General features: G+C 35.2%; 1 long non-coding RNA gene across 1 annotated transcript in view; it reads right to left on the bottom strand.

The window, feature by feature from the left end:
- Positions 1-6,494, bottom strand: part of LOC125251155 — a 63,297-nt gene that overhangs the window by 55,453 nt on the left and 1,350 nt on the right. The window lies entirely within an intron of this gene.

Raw genomic sequence — 6,494 nt, 5'->3', positions numbered from 1 at the left:
CATTTTCTAAAAAAAAATTAAAAATTACATACTTTTTAACCACAAATGCTCGTCTTGCACTGCTCTGCGATGCGCCATGCATTACGTAATCACGTTGGAAAGGTCACGTGTGATATAGGCGGAAGTACTGCGGTAGGGCAAAAACCTCCATCTCATTTTCTCCTCCAACTTCAAAACCATCCGACATCTTTGTTTTACCTTTTTTTGTAAAGGGCGTTTGATTTAGTCTTTGCATGTTCGCTTTGTAAACATTTGCTTGGTACTTCTGCCTACGTCACGCGTGACCTTTCCAACGTGATTACGTAAGGCGTGGCGCATCGCAGAGCAGTGCAAGACGAGCATTTGTGATTAAAAAGTATATAATTTATTTTATTTAGAAAATGACAGATCATTTCACTACATAAGACCCTTATTCTCGTCTGGGATCATGTAGAGCTCTTTGAAGCTGCGCTGAAAAACTATAACCCATTGGTAAATGTTGAAGTCCACTATATGGAGAAAAATCCTGGAATGTTTTTCTCAAAAACCTTCATTTCTTTTTGACTGAAGAAAGAAAGACAAACATCTTGGATGACATGGGGGTGAGTAAATTAACAGGAAATTTTAATTCTGAAGTGAACTAATCCTTTAAGAACCATTTTCTGCTGTACAGGTTCATCTAAATAGTTCTTTGGAGATTAAATAAAATCCTTGATTCTTCAGTTCAGATCAACGTATTGGTTTCCGGCCTTTAAAGCACCAGTACGTAATGTTAAATCTCACAAAACCTGTCAAGAACATGTCATGGGTCCTTTGATCTTAATCAAATGAAAGACATAAAAAATATTTTATATTTTACATAAAGTGATGTCTGTTTTTAAGACACATGAGAACTTTTTCATTATGGTATTATGGCAATTCATTGCACTCATTCTCATTACAAATATATATTTCAGTTGTGAACTATTTATACATTGTGCATGATAGTATTTTTGTACCACCTTTAATTTATGCTGATTTAAACAAATTTTAATAAGATTCACCTATATATGGTTTTCTAAAGATAAAGTTTGTGCAGCTTAAAAGGGTTCATTTGTGACATCAGGCTGAAAAACCCTTTGAACCTTTATTTTTAAGAGTGTACATGTTTCACTCTTCCATTAGAACAGGTTCTTTATGTTATTCTAGGTACTGGACTAATCACAGAGTATGAAATCTGTCTGTTAAGTGATAATTGCATGCATGAAGATGAGCTGCTGAAAAGACTGATGGTGGAGCTGACAATCCTAAGCTGTTCAGACATACAGGATTAAGTGTTAAGTTTAGCCTTGTCCTTTCAGAAACATATTGTAAGTGCAGCCAGTCTTCTTATTGCTACATTCCAATTAAATTCCTGTATATATTACACCATATTCCAAGCCTCAAGTCAGAAACACAAAACGACAAATCTGGTTTATATACAAAGCGTGCTGAACAATCTGATATAGTTGAATTTGGTCTGAGTCAAATGAGCCTAAAGTTCATAGAACATTGAGACAATGACAACTACGTTTCTTGATACTTCAGATAAATTCTTCATCCTTGTTGTTCTTTCTCACCGAAAAAGACCGTGGTCTAATTGAATAACTCTGAAGTAATTAAGGACACAACTACTAATGAGATTGGAGTCACGCCGGGACCCGTCAAGCCCTAAACACGTCTTTCCTTCAAGCTAATGGCATTACTGTAAAAACAAGTAACAGCTAATGGAGCATGCAGTCCTTTTACATGGATCACTTCCGTTTCAATTCAGGTGGAAAATTTGTTTTGTTATTCATGTATTTGAATCGCAAATTAAAACTTCTGAATGATAATGAAATTTCCAGAATCTTGCCACACACTGTCAAGCATTGCGCAAGGAATTAATCAAGTTTAAACAACCAGCTCATCCTGCCATGTGGAAATATCAACAGTAGACAAGAAAATGTGTTTTTAATTTGTTTTTTGAAACTTAGGGCACATTGCCAATGGAACAATAGTTAGCGATTAAACTGTGTCTAATCTTGCTAATTGGATACAGAATGTGATCGCTTGCTTTGACCAGGCAGTATCAGTGTTGTCTATGCAAATACAATTCTTATTTTGGATAAATGCAAAAAAAAAAATAAAAAATAAAAAATAAATAAATAAATAAAAAATATTCAACTGTATGTCACCCAGCATGTACGGAAATAGATCCAAAGTTTTTGTCCTCCTCTGAAAAAAAGATGATGCAAATAGGACAAGGGGTTCTGTGACTCTACTTCTGTCCATTTATATTGGAGTGGAGTACTTTAGTGTCTGTATTTGTGTGTAAAAATGAGTTGAAAGTACTGTGGCAGTATTACAGGAATGCAAACGTGTGTGTGTGAGTGTGTTCATGCGTGTGTGTTGTTACATTTCCCATGTCAACTAATCATGATCAGCTTTGGGAGTGTTGGATTTCTCACACCAACAGCAGAAATGTCGATGCAGTGCATCTGTATTGTGGATATACCGTATTTATTGCAAAATGCTTTACATTTATATTTAGATATTTCAGGAGGGAGACAGAAACTTATTTATTATTGTATACTTGTGCCAAATGGAATTTCTAAAGTCGGGCTGAATAAACATACCCAGCTTACATCAACAACAACAGAAAAGTTGCTTATTTGTCTTGAGTTTCTACATTCACTTTCCTGTTTATGCTCATACAAGATGTGTAGACGGCAGATTTACAATGCCGCAACTTCAGGGCACAAACAGAAGAATTCAATTCTGGTGGGAGAGATCTTGTTTACGAAGCTTTGATGTTTAAGATATTGGGGTGATGTAAGGACAATTTAAAAAAAAAACAATAAAAATTAAACCAATAACATAAATAAGTGGATGACTCATTAATGTTAGAGTGAAAACAGATTCTACAAAGTGCCCTAAAATAAACAGAATGTAAAAGTCAATATAACTCATTTCATAAGCATTCAGCCCATTTAATATGATACACTATATCATCACTGGTGAAGCCAACTGTGACCCTGGACCACAAAAGCAGTCATAAGTCGCACAGGTATATTTGTAGCAATAGCCAAAAATACAATGTATCGGTAAAAATTATCGATTTTTCTTTTATGCCAAAAATCATTAGGATATTAAGTAAAGATCATGTTCCGTGAAGATATTTTGTAAATTTCCTACCATATATATCAAAAATTTATTTTTTGTGAGTGGATATGCATTGCTAAGGACTTAATTTGGACAACTTTAAAGGTAATTTTCTCAAATTTTTTTATTTTTTTGCATCCTCAGATTCCATATTTTCAAATAGTTGTATCTCGGCCAAATATTGACCTATCCTAACAAACCATACATCAATGGAAAGATTACTTTTTCAGCTTTCAGATTATGTATAAATCTTAATTTCAAAAAATTGACCCATATGACTGGTTTTGTGGTCCAGGGTCACATAAATAGTTAAACTAAGATCACTTGTTTAGTCAAAGGGTGTAACAACACCTCAATCTGTCAGTTCCATCTTTCTGGTGAGTCAGTACTGTGGCTGAACTTACACTGTTAAGAAAAAATTTGACTCCATGCAACTAATTAAAAAGCATAAGATACCAGAAATGGACACCAGATTTTCAAGACACTGAATATCCCTTGGAGTACAAATGCAAGCTGTAAATCCAAGGAAGGCCACCAAGAAACCAATGACAACTACACTACCACAACTAGACGTCCTGGAAGAGTCGCACTGAAGAAACCTTCAATCTTATGTCTTACGATCTAAAAAAATGTTCAATGTTCGAAATATGATCCTAACAGAAATTGCCATACTAAACAGTAGGGTTGGGTGACTTTTTCAGATTTTTTTGATTAATTTGAATTTAATGTTTTGCCTCGATTTTATTATTTTTAAATCAAGAAATCATGATTTTGAATAAAATTTTAGCAAATGTTAGACATGTTGACAATACAGCAATGATAACCGTTAAGAGAAGAAAATGATACGACCACATGATGGCGCACCTGTGTGACGCTGTATGAACGTAGAACACATCGCTAGTCCAAGCGGCTGTTCACTCAGAAATGCATTATTGAGTTGAAAAAAACAAAACAAGTTGTGGGCAGTGGAATGGGCAAAAAGCAAAGCTATTAGATGCAAGTTGAACTTTTTTTTAACTTGAGCTCTGCGTTTTTAGAATGCTGTTTCGTGGGTGAGACGTTGCAAAAGATGCAATAGCCAAACATAAAAACAATAGGAAAAATAGCACAGTGGAATGCAAAAAACTGTTAAAGGGATAGTTCACCCAAAAATGAAACTTTGATGTTTATCTGCTTACCCCCAGCCCCAGGGCATCCAAGATGTAGGTGACTTTGTTTCTGCAGTAGAACATAAATTATGATTTTTTACTCCAACCGTTGCGGTCTGTCGGTCGTATAATGCATGGCAATGGTAACAAAATCTATGAGAGTAAAAAAACATGCACAGACAAATCCAAATTAAACCCTGCGGCTCGTAACGACACATTGATGTCCTAAGACTCTAAACGATCGGTTTGTGCGAGAAACCGAACAGCATTTATATAATTTTTTACCTCTAATACACCACTATGTCCAACTGCCTTGAGCGAGCACACGGCATCTGGTGCGGGAGATGCACCAATGACAACTAGACTACCACAAGTTGTCATTGGTGCACCGGCGTAGTTCCGGTGCTTGCGTAAAAGGTACTGTTATTTTATGTTTTTACAAAGCATTTGCTGTTATTAATAGTCTATTACTGGTATTATTTATTGCTATTACTTTTTGGCTAAGAAATATTTAGCATTTTTATTTTAATTTTTTATTTCTAAATAATTTATTTTCATTCTGAGCATATAGGATGTGTTTAAGATAAGTTTGTACAACATTTACCTACATTTTTCATGCATATTTTCTGCAAAGATATTTAACAAATAAGTAATTTAGAATAGAACTTTTTTTAACCAGATGGTTAATAAAGAGAATGTTACTTCAATCATATTGTAATTATGTTTTTAAGTTGACTGGTTCAAAAAAAAAAAAAAAAAAAAGAGAGAGAGAGAGAGAGAGAGATTTTATTTTTTTGCCATATCACCCACCCCTACTAAACAGATTTTTGAACCCAATCCATCTGAGAATTATGGGCCAACTTGAAAAAGGCTGTTCACACACAAACTCCATGAAACCTGACCAAACTTGAGCAGTTCTAAACAGAACAATGGTGGGAATTAAGAATGCTAACGATGAATCGGCGATCGATTGATTGGTGATACTGATGCAAAGGGGCAGAAAATTTCCTGCAAATTTCTGTAGACTTTCCAGGATTTTTGGAAAGTTTGGGGAAAAATTGGAAAGTTTCTGGGAATTTACCAAGAAATTGTCTGACCCTTTGCATCCCTAATTGTCAGTAATAATTTACTCAATAAAACTTATCGATGGCAAGGTCATCATTAGAGTGAGTAGTTTTGAGGAAAACACATGCAGCAGAAACACGTGGAAAAATGAAGCGAGCGCGCCGTAGTTAGTTCGAGTCATGCGATGGATTAGGTAGGCTGGCCGTTTATTTTGAAGCATAAGGGTCCAAAAAACCTTCCAAAAAAGTGATTTTACTAAACAGAAGAACACTTGTGTAAACGCCACACTAAAAGTACATAGAATGATTTTACAGATCACATTTTCAGGTAAAGCAGTTTTTTCATGCTATGAAAATAGAGCACTTGTAATATGTCAGTAAATGTAAAAGCACTTGTTAAAAGTGCAATATGTAATATTTCTGTCCGCTAGAGGTCGCTAGAGGCCTATTCAAAATAAAGGCGTAGCTTGATGACGCCAAGTTTGAGCGTGGAATCTTGGGACATGTGGTCTTCACCTCAAAGCCACTAGAAATAATCAGGTTAGGACTTGTGAAGAAATCATGTCCAATGATGAGATTATTAATGTTACTGTAGTATGAAGCAGAGCAGAACTGAGTGTTGTGAGAGCTGAACGAGGCCGCTGGAGCGATTGCGCAACACACGCCTCACGAGCAGTGGGACTTTTATTATGACACAGTTGCCGGTGCCGCTTCCGCTATTCCAGTCATGAGTATGAGGTAACGCAGCTCTGTTTATCAGATACATTTGAGTGTGTTGAAAATGATGTTATAGCGTTCGCTCGGCGGCTGCTGTGAGACACTGTTACACACTGCAGTAAGATAGATCGATTTTACAATATCATATTAAATGCTGGATGGCTTGTGTTGATAAATGGCATGCAATTAATTTTAAAACATATTGTATGATTGAGAAAATTCTGTATTATTGTTACTAAAAAATAAAGCTGCATCTGATTATGCTATGTTAGCTACTTGACAAAATAGTGTTTTTCTCTGAGGCATGGTAAAGCATGGTACTTGCAAAAAAAATCAAGAAAATTACATTTAAACAATTAGACTAAACGTGTTGAGATATATAACAACAATTAGTTTTCTGTCTATAAATATATCAAAGCAGTTG

This window comes from Megalobrama amblycephala, linkage group LG17 (assembly GCF_018812025.1).
Source record: "Megalobrama amblycephala isolate DHTTF-2021 linkage group LG17, ASM1881202v1, whole genome shotgun sequence".
NCBI lineage: Eukaryota > Metazoa > Chordata > Actinopteri > Cypriniformes > Xenocyprididae > Megalobrama > Megalobrama amblycephala.
This window is presented reverse-complemented; position numbering and strand designations above follow the sequence as displayed.